Source organism: Vicugna pacos, chromosome 32 (genome assembly GCF_048564905.1).
Source record: "Vicugna pacos chromosome 32, VicPac4, whole genome shotgun sequence".
NCBI lineage: Eukaryota > Metazoa > Chordata > Mammalia > Artiodactyla > Camelidae > Vicugna > Vicugna pacos.
In genome coordinates this window covers 320,892-342,978 of record NC_133018.1, presented here as the reverse complement: position 1 = coordinate 342,978, position 22,087 = coordinate 320,892, and the positions used below count along the sequence as shown (strand labels likewise).

Below are 22,087 nucleotides of genomic sequence, written 5' to 3'. Positions count from 1 at the left end.
GGCAGTTTTCTTGCATAAAATTTGATCCTTATGTCCCTTATTTTGTTGCTGTTACTGCGTTGTTCAGAGCCTTGAGAACAAGCTGTCCTGTATATTTCAGGCTGTTGGCAACACTGTTTTACAAAAGGTGCAGAACCAGCAAGGCTAAGCCTAGGAAACAGCACAGGGTTAAAGTCAAAGGGACAGATCTAGGATGGAGTCAGGTTTGTTCTTGGCTATTCCATTATCAGTTCGCTTAGATAATCAGATTCAGGAAGCTGCTTTCTTTCCTTTTGTTTTCTTTCTAGTTCATGGTGCTCTGAGTGTGTTTCTTCCTGTCTGGATTCTAAATATTATTGGACTCATCATGCTCAGTCATGTTAGATTCATTTTTCTATTGCCTTCGTCTGCACCTCACTTTGCATTTCTGTCTAGCAAAAAGCCAGTTTTCAGCCTATTTCCTTCCAAAGAACATAGACAATGCTGTTAGTGGAATTTCTGTTGGTAAAGAAATAAAGATGGAAGTCTTTATTAGAGTTCTTCTACTTCTGGGGGAGGAGTAACTACAGCTGAAGTGACCTGGATAATTGTAACCGCCTGCAGGAACTGTCTGAACGGTTGCAGGTTTCTGTAAAGCAGAATGGAATTGTCACTTTTGTTTTTGAACAGACAGCAAGAACTTGCTGTCTTTTTATGTTGTTCTCACGCTGTTCACATTTTCTTTGACTGCTGAGTGTGATTCCTGTAGTTGGGCACCTGGAGTCTTGAAAATTAATGCCTGGTGCAGGATGCCTTCTTTTATTCCAACATCGCGCATCCTGAAGTGTTTGTGCTGACTCATCAGAATGGGGTATTGGGTGCAGACATGTACCATGCAGTAGAATAAGCCCGTCCCTGCCAACCCCCACCTTCCTAAGCCACTCCAGAAATTGTAAGAATAGGACCCAAAATATATTTTTACTACAGAACAACAATTAGACAGTCACTGTATTATTTAAGTTAATAGCAGCCTTCTTCTAGGTAGCAAAACAAAACACACACACACACACACACACCAAACCCTTGACACTTAATGAGCTGATTCTGGATGTGCTGTACTCTTTTAAGCTTCATTTAGGTATTTTTATTTAGCAGGAAGATGCCTAAGAACAATGGAGTGTCCAATTTGTATCTTGTGCAGAGACCAGAGCTCACCTGTGCTGATGCTTTTACTACAGCTGCGGTGGCTGATGGTACCACTGCCCGTGACCACTGCCTGTCTTCCTTTATTTATTTATCTTACTACAGTTTTCAAAGCAACATTAACCCCATTCTTTTTCAATACAACTTGCAGGATAGGAAACGCAGGTTTTCGTACCCTACGTTTTATATGTAAATGAAAATCGAAGTTCAGAGAGTTGAAGTGGCCAGGGCCAGACGTGATTAGGTAGTAAGACGTAGTCTAGTAGGTTGAAAATCAGTCTGTGCACTTTTGTTCTGGTTCCAGGTTTTAGCTACTTGAAAGACAGGTCTGAATCCTGGCTCTGCCACTGGCTGTCTTGGGAAAATTGCTTAACTCTTCTCCAAGCCACAGCTTCATTCTCTGTAAAATCATCTATGATACAGATCTTTTTATGATTGATTATCTTGCAAGTGAGATAATGTGAACTAAACCGTTAGCACAGTGATCACCAAAGGAAGTGCCCAGGGTTACTATTATTATTATTATTATTATTATTATTATTATTACTAATGTTGCTAAGTGTTCATGTTACCCCAAATGTATCCTTTTACAAATTGCATAGTGTTTTTGTGTTTGTTTTTATTGAGATATAATAGACATATAACTTTATATTAGGTTCTGGTGTACAACATAATGACTTGATACTTACATGTCTTGTGAAATGGTTACCAATTAAGTTTAGTTAACATCCATCATTATATATAATTACACATTTTTTTCTTGTGATAAGATTCTACTCCCTTAGTAATATCAAATATTTTATGTGGTATTATTACTTATAGTCCCCATACTGTATGTTTCATGACCTCATGTTATTTATTTTGTAATGGAAATTTGTATGATTTGACCCCATTGACCAGTATTTCCCCTCTCCCACTCCTCTCACCTGGTAACTACCAAGTCTGTTCTCTGTATCTATGAGCTTGCTTTTGGTTTTGTCTTATTTAATTTCCACCTGTAAGTGAAGTCATACATGTTTATCTGACGAATTTATTTGATTTAGCATAATGCCCTCAGGGTCAATCCATGTTGAGGCAAATAGCAAAATTTCGTTCTTTTTAATGACTTAATAGTATTTTGTTATATATATATATAGGGATACATACATACATATAGAACTATACACACACACACACACACACACACACACACACGACATACCAGATTTCCTTTGTCCATTTATCCACTGATGGACAATTTAGTTGTTTCCATATCTTGATTGTTGTCATTAATGCTTCCATATCTTGATTGTTGTCATTAATGCTTCCATATCTTGATTATTGTCATTAATGTCTCAAGTTAGTGTTTTAATTTCTTTCAGATAAATAAGAGTGGGATTGCTGGATCATACAGTAGCCCTATTTTTAATATTTTGGGGGAACTTCCATATTGTTTTACACTGTGGCTCCACTAATTTACGTTCCCAACAGTCCCAGGTTTCCCTTTTCTCCGTGTCTTGCCAACACTTGTTATATGTCTTGTCTTTTTGATAATAGTCATTCTAACACATGTGAGGTGACATCTTGTTGTACTGATTTCTGTTTCCTTTGTGATAAGTGCCTCTGATCCTTTTCGTGTTTTAACCAGATTGGGGGTTTTGTTGTTGTTATTTGAGTTGTAGGAGTTTTTGATATGTTTTGTGTATCAGACCCTTTTCAGGTATATTATTTGCAGTTCTTCTTTCCCATTCAGTGAGTTGCCTTTCCGTGTTACTGTTGATTTCTGTTGCTGTGCAGAAGCTTTGAAGCTGGATGTAGTCCCATTTGCTTATTTTTGTTTTTGTTTGCTTTGCTTTTGGTGTCAAATCCAAAAACTCGTCACCGAGGTTGATGTCAAGGAGCTTCCTGCCTATAATTTCTAATGGTAGTTTTATGGTTTCAGGTCTTACATTCAAGTCCCTCACACATTTTGAGTTGACTTTCGTGTTTGGTAATAAGATAGGGGTCCATATTCATTGTTCCGCGTGTAGTTATGCAGGTTTCCCCGCATCACTTAGTGAAGAGACTGTCCTTTCCCCGTTGTGTATTCTTGGCTCCCTTGTTGTTAATTACTCACTGATACATGCACGGGTGTATTTATGAGCTTTATTCTGTTCCATTGATATATGTGTCTGTTTCCAAGCCAACGCCATTCTCTTGATTATTTTCACTCTGTAATGGAAGTTGCTTTCTTTTACAGTTTTGCTAAGAGTTATTTTCATGACTAGTCAATGAGTTTATTAAATACCTTTTTACATTTATCCTACTTAATTGTTGTTTTCTCATTGTGCTTTTCTGCTAATGGGCTAATTTACACAATTATTTTTGAATCTTGACCAGTCTTGCATTTTCCAATATAGTCTACTATTCTGTTTACATAATGGCTTAATTCACATATAATATTTTGTTTGAATGTGTACATCATAGTCATTCAGATATATATATGTGTGTGTGTGTATGTATATATATATATTCCTTGTCACATTCTTTTTCATTATGGTTTATTACAGGATATTGCAAAAGATTCCCTGTGCTATATAGTAGGACCTTGTTTTTTATTTATTTTATATGTAGTAGTTTGTGTCTGCTCATCCCAAACTGCTAATTTATCCTCCTTCCTGCTTTCCACTTGGTAATCATAAGTTTGTTTTTTATGTCTGTGAGTTTATTTCTGTTTTATAAATAAGTTAATTTGTGGCATATTTTAGATTCCACATATAAGTGATATCATATGGTATTTATCTTTCTGTAACCAACTTACTTAGTATGTCCACCCATGTTGCTGCAAATGGTATCATTTCATTCTTCAGTATGGCTGCGTAGTATTCTAGTGTGTGTGTGTATACATAGATGTATATATAAAACACTTCTTTATCCATTTATCTGACAAGGGACCTTTAGGTTGCTTCCCTGTCTTGGCTGTTGTAAATAGCGCTGCTTGAACACTGGGATGTGTGTGCCTTTTTAATTTAGTGTTTTCTCTGGATAAGCCCAGGAATGGGATTGTTGGATCACTTGATAGCTCTATTTTTAGTTTTTAAAGGAACTTCCATACCATTTTCCATAGTGGTTGTACTGATTTACAGTCCCAGCAGCAGTGTAGGAGGGTTCCCTTTTTCCCAGTGTCTCCAGCATTTATTATTTGTAGACATTTTAATGATGGGCATTCTGACTGGTGTGAGGTGATACCTCATTGTAGTTTTGATGTGAATTTCTCTAATAATTAGCAGTGTTGAGCATCTTTTCATGTGCCTGTTGGCCATTTGTAGTCTTCTTTGGAGAAATGACTAGGTCTTCAGCCTATTTTGGAGTTTGGGTCATTTCTTTTGTTGTTGTTGTTGTTACTGAGTTTTATGTGCTGTTTGTGTATTTTGGAAATTAAGCCTTTTTTGGTCACATTGATTGTAAATATTTTCTTCGATTTTGTAGTTTGTCTTTTCATTTTCTTTATGGTTTGCTTTGCTGTGCAAAAACTTAAGTTTGATTAGGTCCCATTTGTTTATTTGTGCTTTTATTTCTTGCCTTAGGAGACTGACCTAAGAGCACATTGCTACAGTTTATGTCAAAGAATGTTTGCCTGTGTTCTCTTCTAGGAGTTCATGGTGTCATGTCTTATATTTCAGTCTTTAAGCCATTTTGGGTTTATTTTTGTGTGTGGTGTGAGGGAGTGTCCTAACTTCATTCATTTCCATGCTGCTGTCCAGTTTTCCCAGCACCACTTGCTGAAGAGACTGTCTTTTCTCCATTGTATATTCTTCCCCCCTTCATCGAAGACTAATTTACGGTAGGTCTGCATGTTTACTTCTGGGCTTTCTTTTCTATCCAATTGATCTATATGTCTTTTTTTATGCCAGTGCCACACTGTTTTGATTACTGTAGCTCTGTAGAATAGTCTGAAGTTTGGGAGGGTCGTTCCTCCAGCTTCATTCTTTTTTCTTCAGTATTGCTTTGGCAATTGCTGGGTCTTTTGTGATTTGATAGAAATTTTAGGATTATTTGTTCTAGTTCTGTGAAAAATGTCCTGGATAACTTGATAGGGATCACATTAAATCTGTAGATTGCCTTAAACAGTATGACCATTTTAGCAATATTAATTTTTCCAATCCAAGAGCATGGGATATCTTTCCATTTCTTTAAGGCATCTTTAATTTCTTCAATCCATGTTTTGTAGTTCTCCATGGATAAATCTTTCACCTGCTTGATCAGACTTATTCCTCAGTATTTTATTGTTTATTGGATGTAATTTTAAAAGGGATTGTTTCTTTACTTTCTTTTCCTACTATTTCATTGTTAGTGTAAATAAATGCACCTGATTTGTGCATGTTAATCTTATATCCTGCCACCTTGTTACATGTTTTTGTAGTTCTTCTCTATCCTTCTTCTTTCATACTCTTCTCTTATGGTTAGTTGATTTTCTTTATTGTTACATTTGTGTTTCTCTCACTTGTTTTGGGATATCTAATGTAGGTTTTTGATTTATGGTTACCATGAGGTTCATATAAGTTGCTCTGTTACAGTATCTGATTGTGTTAAAGAGATTGTCGTTTAAGGTCATATAAGTTCTAAAAGATCTGCTGTTTTACTCCCTCTCTCCTCTTTTTTTAATTTTATTTTTTACATCTTCATGTGCCTCCTATAAGTGTTTATTGCAAGTATAGTTGTTTATACAATTTTTGTTTTTTAGTCTTTGTAGCAACTTCTTTAAGTGCTTAATTCACAGCCATTACTCCATTTTTTACTTTAAAGTGGGATTTCCCCCTTCATATAAGTTCTTATTTCTTCTTCTTTTTCATGTAAAGAAAACCTAATACTTCTTGTAAGGTCAGTTTAGGATTGATGAACTCTTAGTTTTTACTCATCTGAGAAGCTCTTTAAGTTTCTTTCAGTTTTGATTAATAACTTTGCTGAGTAGGTAGCCTAGATTCTAGGTTTTCCCCCTTTGAGTACTTTAAATATATCATGGCTGTTCCTTCTGGCCTGCAATGACTGCTGAAAACCAGCTGAAGGGCTTCCATGAGCTCACCTCTCCTCGTGACTACAGTGAAACTACAACTGACTGTTAAATAAGCATTGGAAAAAAGACTGGAACCTAGCAAAAAAAGATCTTCAACTGGAAACGTAAAGAGGGAACCACAGCAGGATGGTGGGAGGGGCATTCTCATGGTGTAGTTGGTCCCCATACCCACCAGTGTGGGCAACTTACAAGCTGAAGAATAAGTCACAGACAACCTCCCACAGGAGTGAGTTACAAGCCCAGCATCAGGCTCCCCAGCCTGGGGTTCTGGCGTTGGGAGGAGGTGGAGACCCCAAAACGTTTTTTTTTTTTTTTTACTCAGTTATAGTTAGTTTACACTGTTGTGTCAATTTCCAGTGTAGAGCACAATTTTTCAGTCATACATAAGCATACATATGTTCATTGTCACATTCTTTCTCACTGTGAGCTACCACAGATCTATATATATTTCCCTGTGCTATACAGTATAAACTTGTTTGTCTGTTCTATATATACCAGTCAGTATCTACAAATTTGAAACTCCCAGTTTGTCCCTTCCCACCCCCGTTGCCCCTGTCAACCACAAGTTTGTATTCTATGTCTATGAGTCTGTTTCTGTTTTATATTTAAGTTCATTTGTCTCCTTTTTTTCTTTAGATTCCACATATGAGTGATATCATATGATTAATTTTTCTTTATTTTTCTGGTTTCACTTTGAATAACATTCTCCAGGAACATCCATGTTACTGTAGATGGCACTGTGTTGTCATATTTCATGGCTGAATAGTATTCCGTTATATAAATACACCACAACTTCTTTATCCAGTCATCTGTTGATGGACGTTTAGGCTGTTTCCATGTCTTGGCTATTGTAAATAGTGCTGCTGTGAACATTGGGGTGCAGGTCTTTTTTTGAAGTAGTGTTCCTCCTGTATATATGTCCAGGAGTTGGATTACTGGGTCATATGTTAAGTCTATTCCTAGTCTTTTGAGGAATCTCCCTCATGTTTTCCACAGTGGCTGCACCAAACTGTATTCCCACCAGCAGTGTAGGAGGGTTCCCTTTTCTCCACAGCCTCTCCAGCATTTGTCATTTGTGGCACTTTGAATGATGGGCATTCTCACTGGTGTGAGGTGAGAGCTCATTGGAGTTTCGATTTGCATTTCTCTGATAATTAGTGATACTGAGCATTTTTTCATGTGCTTATTGATCATTTGTATTTCTTCCTTGGAGAATTGCTTGTTTAGTTCTTCTGCCCATATTTGGATTGGGTTGTTTGTTTTTTTCTGATTAAGTCATATGAGCTGCTTATATATTCTGGAGATCAAGCCTTTGTCAGCTGCATCTTTTGGAAATATTTTCTCCTATTCTGTAGGTTGTCATTTTGTTTTGCTTATGGTTTCCTTTGCTATGCAAAAGCTTGTAAGTTTCATTAGGTCCTGTTTGTTTATTCTTGCTTTTATTGCTATTGCTTGGATAGACTGCCCTAGGAGCACATTGTTGAGATGTACGTGAGATAATGTTTTGCCTATGTTTCCTTCTATGAGGTTTATTGTATCTTGTCTTACGTTTGAGTCTTTGATCCATTTTGAATTTATTTTTGTGTATGGTGTAAGGAAGTGTTCTAGCTTCATTGCTTTACATGCTGCTGCCCAGTTTTCCTAGCACCACTTACTGAAGAGACTGTCTTTATTCCATTGTATGTACTTGCCTCCTTTGTCAAAGATCAGTTGACCAGAAGTTTGTGGGTTCCTTTCTGGGCTCTCTGTTCTGTTCCATTGGTCCATATATCTGTTTTTATACCAATACCATGCTGTTTTGACTATTGTAGCTCTGTAGTATTGTCTGAAGTCTGGGAGGGTTATTTCTCCAGCCTCTTTCTTTTCCTTCAGTAATGCTTTGGCAATTCTGGGACTTTTGTGATTGCATATAAATTTTAATATGATTTGTTCTAGTCCTGTGAAATATGTCCTGGGTAGTTTGATAGGGACCGCATTAAATCCGTAGTTGCCTCGGGCAGTATGTTCATTTTAACAACACTGGTTCTTCCATCCAGGAGCATGGAATATCTTTCCATTTTTTTAAGTCTTCTTTAATTTCCTTAATCAATGTTTTGTAGTTCTCCATGTGTAAGTCTTTCACCTCCTTGTTTAGATTTATTCCTGAGTATTTTATTAATTTGGGTGCTATTTTAAAAGGGATTGCATAAACTCTTTACGATTGTGTGATTGTAATTGTGGGAGCAGCAACCAAAATAATGTATATAATAATAAATATTTCTTAATATATATCCAATAAATTAAAGAAATATTTAGACAGTACTACCAAAATAATAATAATAACACCAGATATAAACGTGTGATAACAATTACATTAGATGCTTTGAGTAATGGTAGTATAAGTAGAGCAGTATTGTCAGCCATAGAACTACAAGTATGTTTCCTTAATGTTTCCTGTAGTGAAGTTACATTGTTTGCAGCAAACAATAATAATTTACAGTATCATTTTTTGTTTAATGATTTCTGTAAAATTAAATTTAAAACTCACATCTGTCTAAGGATTAGATATAAATGGCTCAGTTGCTGTTTGGTTGCTTAACTTTCTTTTTACTGTTCCTTTTTTGTAGTTTTATGCCTGTCACAATATTTAAGCATCCATTTTTCAGGCAGAGAGGGCTAAATGAGGGATTGGGGATTAACACACAAGCTAGTATATATAAAATAAATAACAAGGGCCTACTGTAGAGCACAGGGAACTGTGGTGAAATATTTGTCATATAAAATGGAAAAGACTCTGAAAAGAAAAAATATATATGTATGTATATGCATAACTGAATCATTTTCTATACTCCAGAAACTAACATTGTAAGTCAACTATGCTTCAATAAAAGTTTTTTAAAAAATTCCACTTTTGTATATAACTGAGAAAGTAAGTTGAAGATCATATGAACTTCTGTGTTTTCATCAAGGGCAGCTGTTCGTGTAAATGCACCTGCATATTCCCACTGGTAGTTTTTGATATTCAAGGGAAAGGCAACTCAAAACACCAACAGCCCTTTGTAAAATAGTAACAATGATTGTGGTTTCAGTAGGGGTTTTTACAAACTTCCCTTTAACTCTGTGCCTAAATTATATGACGCAGAGATACTAAAAGTTCTCTCTGTTAGTAAGTGATTTCTACCAATGGTTCAACTGTTGTACTTTAAAAATTAAAAGGAAAAGCATTAAGGAATTTAAATATGAATTGTATTGGGTGTGCATTAATTATCAAGTATAAAAGATGGAGGGGGTATTCTTATTAAGTAAATATTCTAGCATTAACCTTCATAGATTGACAAGTGTTAAAGACGGATGAAGCCGAAATAAAAGTAAAATCTTAAAGATTCTGAAACACCTTAGAAATACTGTGTATTCAATAAGCAGTACGTTAGGCTTAAAGTATCAGAGCCTTAAAATATAGTTAATTTTATTGATACTAGAAATCTTTAAAACAGGTATCAGTGAATGCCATTTGGGTACATCTTAACTATTTATTTCAAAATACTTTTCACCAAGCTAATGTCTGTCCATCCAATAAATAACAAAATAATAAAGGCTTATTTGTTTCATTCAAAACAAGTAAGATAGTTGCTTTTCATAGATGCTTTTCCCAGTTTGCAAAATTCTTCCCCAAACCCAATGCTGCTTCTCGTAACTTCAAATACATACACGTGAATATTGAGATTCATATTACCTAAGTGACTTGCCAAAGTTTTCACAACCAACCATTACAACAGAATGAGTATTGAAATTCCTATCAATTCACCATAATATGTATGATTTTCACTTTCTTTTCAACCCGTTTTTATCAGAGAGTCTGGATCAAATTGGTCTTAGTAAATATGTTGGGTTGAGGTGGACTTCTAGGATTGGTTAACTATTTACAGAATAAATAATGTCTAGGCTAATTACTAACTGGGAAAATCAGGTAAAAAGATTGTAAAATCTCATGCATTGATTTTTATTTTTACATTTAAAATTTCAGTATTAGTAAAGCATAATTGACAGACACGTGTAGAAAACATGCTATACGTCACAGCGGTTTTGATACACATACAGTAACAGGATTCTCTCCATGTAGTTAATTAACACACACATCAGCTCAACTATTTCTTTTTTTTTCTTTGGTTGAGAAGACATAGTTTCTACTCTTAAAAAACATTAATTATACAGTAAGTGTTGTCAACTATAGTCACCATATGTAACATTAGATCCTCAAAGCTTTCTCTTCTCATAGCTGAAAAAGTTTCTAGCCTTTTACCAGCCTCTCATTATTTCCCCACCCTCCATTCACTGGCAGTCACTTTTCTACTGTTTCTTTGAAATTCACTTTTTCTTTTTTAGATTTCTCATCTGCGTGATACCACGCAGTCTGGCTTATTTATTTTGCATAATGCCTCCAAGTTCCATCCGTGTTGTTTGGAAAATAGAAGGATTTCCTTCTTTGTCGTGGCTGGTTAATACTCCACTTGAGTGTGTGTGACTTCCGTGTCCACGCATCCTTGGATGGTCATTTAGTTTCTGTCTCTTGACTGTTGGGAATAATGCCGCATAACCATGGGTGTGCAGTTACCACTTTGATATCCTGTTTTCATTGTCTGTGGATGTACATCCAGAAGTGGAATTGCTGGATCATATGATAGTTCTGTTTTTAATTTTTTTTGAGGAACCTCCATACTGTTTTCATGCTGGCTGTACCAACTTACATTTCCACCAACAGTGTATGTGGGTTTCCTAATCTCCGCATCCTCTCCGACTCAGGCTGTGTCTGTCTTTTTGATGACAGCCACTCTAACGGGTGTGAGGTGATACCACTTTGTCATTTGATGTGCATTTCCCTGGAGATTCCATATGATTTTGTGAAAATTTGTTGCTTGTCAGTTCCCTGCTTGTGGATATCACTAAATTCTTATTCTACTGGTTAATATTCTACAGATCTGGATTTCTCCTAAATTTTGTTTTTCTCTTAGTCTTCTACCGATTACTAGATCAGACAGCCATCCACTCAGAGTCATTCCTGATTGCTCTCTTTCCCCAACTCCCCACATCTCATTGATCAACAGGTCCTGTCAGCTCTGCCTCCAAATATGTCCCTATTTCACCTTCTTCTTTGTTTCTACTAGTACAGCTTGAGTCCAGGCTACCATCTTCTGTTCCCACTACAGGAGCTTCCTCATTGGTCTCTATGATTCTATCCTTGACTCCTTGTAATACATTTTCCAAACAGCAGCTAATGGGACATAGGTCACCACCAAATAAAGGTGGTCAGTACAGCCAGAAAGTCTATCTGCAGATTTATGAGGAAAGAGTCAGTCATTCCAGCCTAGAAAAGTTGCCTCCCTGTAGATTTTTGGAGATGATTTTGCAAGACTTAGAAAATTATAGATGTCCATGAGAGCCTTCTTTGTTCCCTGAGCCACCTGAAACCTGAAAACAAACCAAGCAAACAGAGCTGTGGTTTGATATGTTCAGATGTGTAATGGACATATTTTCTAACACCCTCTGGCTGTTCTTAATGGTAAATCAGGAAAGTATAAGGTTAAGAGTGAATGGCACTAAACTACTGTAAGTCATTCTTTCAGGCAAATTTGACATGACAGGTAATAGGAAAAGAATCGTAATTAGTGTCAAAGACATTCGTGTTTCCTTGTAAGGGAATAAATCATCGACGTACCTGGATACTTTCCTTTTGCGTCTGACCTTGGGACTACAGTGTTGAGGTGGTCATTTGTGAATGTTTGTCTTAGGAAACTATATAGTTTACTCATGTTTGCTTTATCAGATTTGAACATATATTTTGAAATTCCAAACAGTTTCATGTGTTGTAAACAAAATTTAATTATATACATAATGATAAAAAAAAATGCTTCCTGATTTTCAAGTGTATCATCAAACCTTATCCATTTTTAAAAATGGATATTCCACAATGGTTTATGCCAATTACATTGTCATTTCTTGTCAGCTGGGTTTTATGTCTATTTGAAATAGGACAGTTCAAATTTAGTTTAACCATATGTATTTTGTTTTCATTTGTAATATATTTCCAAGGTAGGGAAGACTTTGACTCCTGAGAAGATGAAACACATGTTGTACATGTATGAATTGTTTTTGTTTATACTTATGTATTGTTCCTTTCTGGTCCTCCAGGAATACTTCCCTGATATCCTCTGTCTCCACGCAGGCTGGGAAAGTTGCCCCCCTTGAGGACATCCCTATTACCCTGGCCCTATTTATATTACTGATTCCTTCCTCACTTTGGGCTTCTTGAGAGCAGAGTTTATGATATTTATCTTTGCTCTCCAGTGCCTAACACAGCACTTAATGGGTGTTGACTGTGACTGAGTGAAAGCTTAAAATGAAATAGAAAGGTTAGCTTAATGCGTTGAGACTGTGTCCTAAAGGAAGTTGCCTAAGTAAGGCCTCACCTACATACTCATTTCAGTCTGGGCTTTACACACTGTTGTCATGATGGGTTTGGTGGATCTGTGAAGTCTCCTAAATAAACAGTCTGAAGACAAGGAGAATCCAGTAATATATCTAACAAGAGGTTTAATCAAAGAGAGCCGGAGTTATAGCTTATTCTTCACAGGAGAGGCAGGGAGTCACAAAGGTACACAAGCTGGAGTTCCATCTGCACAGATAGACACAGATGACTCTAAGATAAGTATTACCAAGTGCCAGGAGGAAGAGTTTAAGCCATATGTTTCTGGGGAGAAATCGCTTCTAATTTTGATTGTTAGAGGAGGATTTTTTGTTGTTTTTCTAGAAGAAGGTGAAGAGAATAGTCTTGAAAGATGGATGAGATTTCAAGAAGCACTGGTGGAGACAAACTCATGGCCGCTAAGTGCGTATGTAGTGTAAAAGTAGGTGCTTAGTCTGGGGAGATAGGGAAGGGCCAGAATTTGGGCATACTCCCTTAGGAATGTTAATGGAATTTGCACAGTTTCATTTTTACCGCATTGAGATTTATTCCTCTAGGACACTTATCCAGAATACCAGAGGTCAAGCAAGGTTACTATTCCAAAATCTATGCTGTACAGTCTGCCCCTTACTCAAGGGTTGATTGTGCAGACTTAGTCTTTTAAATTTTTCATTGCTTTTCATTCCTGTTACCTGCCAACAAATAATTCTTCTTCCCATAGTACCTCCATCTGAGTTAAAATTATAAGTCATTCTTGCCTACTTATTAGCAGCTCTGTAGAAGATCTGGTGAAAAGATAGTATGAAATTATGGACTTAGGCTTTGAGAAAATAAACCCTCCCACTTATAAATAGTTAAACCACATTAATTTGGACTCTAAAGATGGATTCAAATTTACTAGAAAAGTATGGAGTAATTGTGTGAAAGAAATTGTTTTAACACACTTTAAATCGTGTCTGGCAACGTCAAGTACTTAACTCTGTATTCGTTATTTGTCAGTTCCCATGAAGTCATGAACCACATCTGTCTCCCTTGCTGACCGCTGTATCCTGAGCTTGCCCTTATCCTAGAAACAATAAATATTTGGTGAACAAATAAAGTATAATTGGTAGGCTAATTAATCTCACTTTTACATATACATTTATGTATGTGTAGGATATATGTGATACATAGAAAAATATATGCTAAATAAAGTATAGGTGTCAAGAATTGTGAAGTGTTTACCCCATTTGCAAGTTAACAACTTAGCCTGCCACAATCTCATGGACGCTGGTAGAAAATAGGGGCATACTTTATCAGAGATGAAGGACAGTGTATTACCGACAACAAAGTGTCTGCACATGTGCCAGTTCCCCAAGCCTCAGTTCCCTTCGAGTAACAGGAAGAGAGCCAGGTGACACTTAAACACACAGTGAGTTACATTCTAAGAAAGGAACCCCAAACTTGGGGAACCTGAATCTTTTGAAAAGGAGGTAAACATGCCTGCCCCTTTGTTTGTAGAGAGACACTATCTGTGTCTTCCATAGCTGATATATGTGTGTGTGTGTGTATATATACATTATATATATAATATATATCTATCTTTATCACTTTAAAGTTTTAAAGAGCTGGAGTTGTCTTATTCCATCATCTGATTTTTTTTTATAGGTAAGAGTGAGGCTCAAATTGGGTCATTGACTTCAACTCAAGGTTAAAAACTAGTGTGCAACTAAGTTTAGATTAGAGTTAAGCTCCCCTGATTCCTAGTTAGCATTCTTTACAGTGTACCATGTACATCTGACTATTCCATACAGATGAGTAAAATACTTGAATAGTTAGAGCTGAGACTAGAGCACACTATTGAATTTAGGGTTTGTAGTCTCATTAAAAGAAACCATAAAATAGTACAGTTGCCCCTGCTGTAAGTTTGTTTTGACTCAGAAGTTCTTAATATATTTATATTATTTGTCTTTATGGGAAATATTATCTTGAAAGACATCATATTACACACCTGCATTTGCCTGAAACTTGGTAGCTTGATAAATTGATAAGATAACTGGGTCATATGTAAAGTTTTTTGAAAAACCAACCCAAACATAGATCCTAATGAAAGAATGTTATACATTTCCTTTTAAAGGCTAAAAAAGTATTTCTCAGGACTCTTAAATTACCATATTCTGATACCAAGGGAAAATAAAATCTGGACTTAGAGTCTTGTTTGTACTTAGAGGGCCTTCCAGACAGGAAGGCAGTCTTGATGCAATGCAGTAAGCCGCAATACCAGTGGGGCATTGCAGGTGAAAAATCTGCAGCTGTAAGCCTTCACCACAAGGTATTACAAGTTTATGCTGGAATATTTCCTGTACAGAAATAGGGTTTGGTTAACTTTGTTTCCCAAGAGTAGCTAACATTAAAATGCTATAAAATCATGATTTCCTGCATTTGAATACTTGTAGTTTCTCAACTGGTTCCAGTATTTTAAGGTTGTTTTTGTTTTTTTTTTTTTGGTAGGATTTCTATTAGTTGAAGATGTGTAGAAGCTTTTCTTTTCCTTCTTCAAAATCAACTAAAAAGCAAATACATACAAAAATAGTATTATAAGCTAAAACATTTGAAATTACATACATATCTGTATTTTATGTTACTACTAAATGATAGATTTTTACTTTGAAATAGACACAAAAAACTGACAAATGCCATTATCAGAATACATTTTACTTTTAATTGACCATTGAAAATCAGTTGTTCTGTATGTTCTGTATGATGAATATGTTTTTTCCTGTTATAATGATAAATAACTGATTGTAATAAATGTTCTTCATGTTTAAAAGGACAGTTAAGTCCAGTCACAATCATAAGTAGAAAACAGTCTTCTTTATTTATAAAGGCAAAGCTGGTGTTCTAGCTTATTAGGTTTTAATGTTTATATTGCCGTAAGTTTATCTTAATTTGTATAATAATATATAGATATCCATTTATCCGAATTTCTATAATAATATGTAATAAATTATCCTAATTTATGTAATGATATAATGTATATATACATTGCATCTTTCAGTCATGCATCAATCCACTATTTTATGCTCAAACCTCACATTGTATGTTTTAACTGTCCACATGCCTTCTCTCTTCCAGTCATCAATTAAAACTCTTTATCTACCTCTTGTTTTTCCATTGGATTCCCCATGGGGGAATATATTTGGTCTTATCATCACCTTGACATTGTGATAAATGTAGTATACATTTTTACTTGGTTAATGAGGTAAAATAGCTTTCTATTAACAAAATGAAGGTTTCATAACAATTACTCTTCCAAAAGTTATTAACTAGGAATGTCCCAGTGTGAAAAGCCCTTTACCTATCCAGGGGTGTATGTCAGAAAGAATTTTTTTTAAATGGTGCTTGAAGCAGTGGATAACAAACTTTTAAGCTAAGCAACAAGCTTAAAAGGAAAAGCTGGGGAATGAGATGTCCACAGACAGTGTGAAAAGCTCCAGCAGATTCCTGGGAAACTAGTGGGATATGCACATGCATAGGTCTGTGCATTCACCCCTGGCTCTGCGCGTGCTGAGAATGATGTAAGAAGGGCCTGTGCTCTCACCTCTGGCTGACCTTAAGACTCTGCATAGGCAGGAAAGGAAGGCTAAGGCAGAGTTGAAGGTATGCCTCAACGGCCACATAGAGCCCCTCAGCAAAGACTGTGGGTGCTTACTGATTCCAGGCCTTTAAGGAAAGAAGAATTATTTGAAAAACTAATGGCTGAACACTTCTCAAATTTAATAAAAAATAGTCTACACATCCAAGAAGTTCAGTGAACTCCACATAGACAAAACTCAGATTTCTGCACGAAATAGTCAAGAAACAGTCTTGACTGCAACTAGAGAGAAGCAACTCACCATATATAAGGGACACTCAATAAGACTAACAGGAGGTGTTTTCTCATCAGCAGTGGTGGAGACCAAAGGGAGAGAGATAACATATTCAAAGTGCTGAAAGAAAAGGGCTGCCAACGAGAAAAAATTAGCCAAATTAAGTAACTGGGATAAATGATAAGAATCAAAATATTGTCTGCGTTCAGAGTTCTTTCTAAGAATAAACTTTAAAGAAACTGGAACTGGAAATTGTAGCTGATCATTTCTTTTGCTGTGCAGAAGCCCTGATGCAGTCCCATTTTTTAATTTTTGCTTTTGTTCCCTTGCCTAAGTAAACAGATCTCAAAAATATTACTAAGATCAATGTAAAAGAGCACACCGCCTGTTTTCTTCTAGAAGTTGTATGGTTTCAGGTCTTACATTTAAGTTTTTTATCCATTTTTAATTTATTTTTCTTAATGGTGTGAGAAAATCCAATTTGGTTCTTTTGCATGTAGCTGTCCAGTTTTCCCAAAGTTCCCAGCACCATTTATTGAAGAGGCTATCCTTTCCCCATTGTATATTCTTGCCTCCTTTGTTGTAGATTTATTGCCCATGTAAGTGTGAGTTTATTTCTGGGCTCTCTGTTCTGTTCCATTGATCTCTGCATCTGTTTTTGTGTCAGTACCATACTGTTTTGATAACTATAGCTTGGTGATGTAGTTTGAAATCAGGGTGCATGATACCCTCAGCTTTCTTATTCTTTCTCAAGATTGTTTTGGTTATTGAGGGTCTTTTGTTTCCATGTAAATTTTAGAATTATTTGTTCTGAATAATGCCCTTGGTAATTTGATAGATATTACATTAAATCTGTAGGTTGTCTTGCATATTATGGTCATTTAAAAATATTAATTCTTCCAGTCCGTGAATATGGTATATCTTTTCATCTGTTTCCATCATCTTCAGTTTCTTTCATCAGTACCTTACAGTTTTCCAAGTAGAGATCTTTTACCTCCTTACTTACATTTATTCCCGGGTATTTTATTCTTTATGATGTGATTGTAAATTAGATTGTTTTTTTAACTTCTCTTTCTGGTAGTTTGTTGTTAGGGTATAGGAATGCAATGGATTTCTACATATTAATTTTGTATCCTGCAACTTTACTGAATTCATTGGTGAGTTTTAGTAGTTTTTTTGGTGGCATCTTTAGGATTTTCTGTGTGTAGTTATCATGCCATCTGCAAACAGTGACAGTTTTACTTTTTCCTTTCCAATTTGAATTCCTTTTATTTCTTTTTCTTGTCTGATCACTGTGGTTAGTACTTCCTATACATAAAGTGGCAAGAGTGAGCATCCTTGGCTTGTTCCTAATCTTAGCAGAAATGCTTTTTTCACAGTTGAGTATAATATTAGCTGTGGGCTATAAATGACTGGGATAAATGGTAAGGATCAAAATGTATTCTGCATTCAGACTTCTTTCTAAGAATCAACTTTAAAGAAATTATGACTGGAAACTTGAAGTGATACATTAACGGGTCTATTTTTCTTCTTTAATCTAAAAGTGATTGGTTTATGGAGCATAGGATTTATAGCCAAAAGGTCTGCCACTTACTAAATGTGTAATCTTGAACATATTACTTAACTTCTCTAAGCCACAGTAACTTATCTGTACAATGAGAGTAATATTCTCTTCCGTAAGATAATGTATAACAATCTTTGTAAATTATAAAAGGCTATTTTTCTACCACAGTTTCTTCCATCAGTAGTATTATTGCTCCTTCCAAAAACACAGGTGATGATGGAAGCTGTTCTTACCTCTATGATACGCCTCTTTATTGGTGTCCTGGGAAATCTGGAAGTGTGGTGGGAGGGGTGATAAAAGATGGTATCCTCTGCTTTAACCAGGCTTTAAAACTTATTCCTGAAGGGAAGCTCTAGCTTTCTGCACACTAACTAGCCCTACACAGTCAGGTAGGCTGCCTCTATTTTGTCATAATATAAAGAAAAGGACAGCTGAAGCAGATTGATTGATAGACTAGCACTTGCTATACAGTACCACCTCTTTATTATGTATGTGAATACAGAGAGCACGCTTCCTCTGTATCCTTTCCCTAGGTTTCTTGGTGGCACTGAGTGGGCAAAGGGGCAGTGGCCCAGCTTCAGCAGCCCCTGCACAAAGAATTCAGAGCTGTTTATCTATGAGGATAGATGGGGAGTTGCAACCCTGTTAATAGTCTTAGCAGTACAAGTTAGCAATAAAAACAAATTAATTGCCAAAGTGGTCTTTGTACCAAAAATATTTTTAAATGGCCAACACACATGCAGATCTCCCCAAATTAGCCATCAAATGGAAACGAATTGTGGAATCACATTTTAAACGCAAAAATGCGTGTGCTCTCAGCAACTGGCAGGTACACAACCTAGAATGTATTCTTATGCGAAGACCGCACATGCTTCGCGTACCGTGTACTATGTATGGCTGGCTCATTTTTTAGGTCCTGTCAAATAATGGGTAGGAAGACAAAGTGTAATAAAAACGTATGTGACCTTGACAGTCGTTTGAATGTACCATGTGTTGCGTGTGGACTGTTTTCCAGTGAAACCAACTTACTTGTTCCCACTTCCCGTGACTCAGTACTAGATAGTCAGGCTTTCTAAACTATTTTTTGGCAACCAGACTTTCTTGGAGTAGTCATCCTTCTTTCAAGCTATTCAGTGCAGGCATTAATAGTAAGTCCTCAGTTATAGATATGTAACTAAAGATCATTCACATCATCTCTTTCAAACCTAAAAGCACATAATAACGTTATTTTAAGTAGATCACACAAAATAGAGCCCAGAGTTATTCCTGAGAGTAATTAATTGCTACCATATGAAGCACAATGTGACTGCATTAGGTTTTCAGTTTAATTGTATTACTACCTACCTAGAGATTAGTTGGGCAATGTCTGCTTCTAACTGAAAGGCAAAGGGAAGATTAGTGAGCTGACGAAAAGTTTGTTAAAAGTGGGTGTGATTACAAAATCTGGCGGGAGGGCTCAGTATATAAAACAAGACCCTTTTAGAGTAGAAAACTGAAGATTGTTGCCTTTTCAGCACCTGTCTTCATTCATAAATTTAAAAACTATCAAGTGTGTACCATGTACCAGACTCTATTGGAGCAATAGGTCCAGTTCTTTAAGAATGATCAGCAGAGAACACATGGACCAAGAGAGAGAAAGCAAAGAAAACTATTTCCTGAGAGCTGAGCTAGCACTATTTCTAAAATTCTTTGAGGAGACACAGGCAAGACTTTTTTTTTCTAGTTTACATTGCAGTTTAAAACCGATTTCTCGGGGGGTGGGGTGGTAGAGCTCAGTGGCAGAGTGCATGCTTGGCATGCACGAGGTCCTGGGTTCAATCCCCAGGACCTCCGTTAACAACAACCCCAAAATATAAAATCTGTTTCTCATGGACTATCACTTCAGAGCTAGGAGGGCTTAAAACTCACTGGATTCAAACTTTTTTTCTACAGGAACACCTTCAGCGCCGTGGGGCTGCGTTTCTTCAGGCGGCGCGGAGGGCAGCCTGACCCGGGGTCCTTGGAGCGGGCGCCGTGGGCACGCCCTCTTCCCGGGGGCGGGCCCCGCCTTGTTCCAGTGGCTTCCAGAGAGGACCTGCGCCGAGGAGGAGCGGAGCGGTGCGGTGAGCGCTGTGTGTTCTCCGGGCCTTTCAGCGAACGTGGAGTGGCTCCTGGGGCCCCATGCAAGCGGAGTTACGAGAAAACGGGTGTTGGAGCCATCGAGGGCGTGGGTACTGTTCGAAAAGGCAGGCCCCGCGAACGGCCCCACGAAGCGGCGGCGGCGGCGGCGGCGGCACCGGCACCGGCACCCAGCGCGCTGCTGGCATCAAGGCAGAGAGGGCTCCGGTGAGGCGCCAACCTGCCGCGGCCAGAGGCGGGCGGCGTGAGAGCCGAGGCGAAGGAGCCCGCCCCGCGGAAACCCACTCCTGTGAATTCATGGCCCAATGGGTGTAAAGAAAGAAAAGACTTGGCGAGGGGCGGCCGAAGTGCCCTGTTTCCGGAGGTACCGTTCCCGAGGAAGCCTGAGTCAGCGGTCGTCGCCAGGAGCTGGCCTTCCCGGACGGACGAGGGGACAGAGCACCGTGAGAACCAGGGCCCGGTAAGGTTCCGTCCCCGGGGGGCTCAGAGCCGGGAGAGCGGGGCGGAGGGGGCTGAGGAGCAGGCGGGGCAGGATCATGAAAGATCTGCTGTATACTTGGCTGCTTTGCTCTTTGTCAAAGTTATGAGGGGTGACAGACTTTCTGAAAAGGGCCAGATAGTAAATATTTCAGACCTGGTAGGGAACATACATCTCTGTCAAATATTCCTTTTTTATTTTTATTTTTTTACGGTTCTTTCTTTAATTGAAGTAGAGTTGATTTACAGTGTTGTGTTAATTTCTAGTGTACAGCATAGTGATTCGGATATATATATTCTTTTCTGTATTCTTTTGCATTATGGTTTATTACAAGATTTTGAATATAGTATCCTTGCTCTGCAGTGGACCTTGTTGCTTATCTATTTTATATATAGTAGTTTGTATCTGCAAATCCCAAACTCCTAATTTATTTCTCCCTTCCCCCTTTCCCCTTTGGTAACCATAAGTTTGTTTTCTATGTCTGTGAGCCTGTTTCTGTTTTATAAATAAGTTCACTTGTCATATTTTAGATTCCACATGTAAGTGATAGCATATATTTTTCTTTGACTTACTTCAGTTAGTATAGATAATCTCTGGGCCCATCTGTGTTGCTGCAGATGGCATTATTTCCTTCTTTTTATGGCTGAGTAGTATTCCAGTATTATTATTATTATTATTATTATTATTACTACTATTATTATTACAGATCTTTAAACACATTAAACCCATTTGTCACTTGCAGGCTGGATTTGGTCCACAGGTCAGCTTGCTAACCGCTGTAGAGAGTGGGAGGCATTGTAGACATTTAAGCAGGAAAGGTCGTTACCAGATTTGTGCATTGGAAAGCGTACTCTGGTGGCAAGCAGTGTGGCAGAGATTTAGTGGGGCTGAGGTGTAGGGAGAGTTAGGTCAGAAGGAATGTGTAGAAGAAGACTCTAATCATGATGGTCCAGGGAGAAATAATGAGGGCCAGGGAGAAATAATGGTGGCAGTGATGCCAGTGACTTCTTCATAGCTGGGCTGGATCACACATGCAGGAGTGAACGGGCATGTCGTAGTGCTACCTTTCTCTCTTCCTCCTTCCCAACTCCAGGAGACATCTTCTTGTCCACCTAGGGTGTGAGTGACAAGCAGAGGAAGGATACCTTAGCTTAAGTCCTGCTGTGTCCAGGCACAGCTTCACCCTGGGGCACAGCTTCACCCTGGGGGACGTGCCCATCCCTTTCCTGTGGACCCCACATGCCAGGTTCTCCCTCCAGCTGGTGGCAATCGTAGGAGGGCAGCTCCCATCCCTCCTGCCCCCTCCTCAGGCTTCACACTGGGCTATGCCTAGTCTCCTCTTCTTTGAGACCAAAGTCTCATTTTTCTCTTGAAAATAAGCATTTCCCCAGAATATCTCACTGTATGTGCTGCCCCCACTTTATTCTAATTGCCCTCAGTGCCAGGC

At 37.6% G+C, this 22,087-nt stretch overlaps 2 pseudogenes; both read left to right on the top strand.

The window, feature by feature from the left end:
* The window catches only part of LOC140690892 (RNA-binding protein 3-like), a 200,193-nt pseudogene that overhangs the window by 139,305 nt on the left and 38,801 nt on the right, over positions 1-22,087 (top strand).
* Positions 1-22,087, top strand: part of LOC102545120 (ubiquitin carboxyl-terminal hydrolase 3-like) — a 138,639-nt pseudogene that overhangs the window by 92,038 nt on the left and 24,514 nt on the right.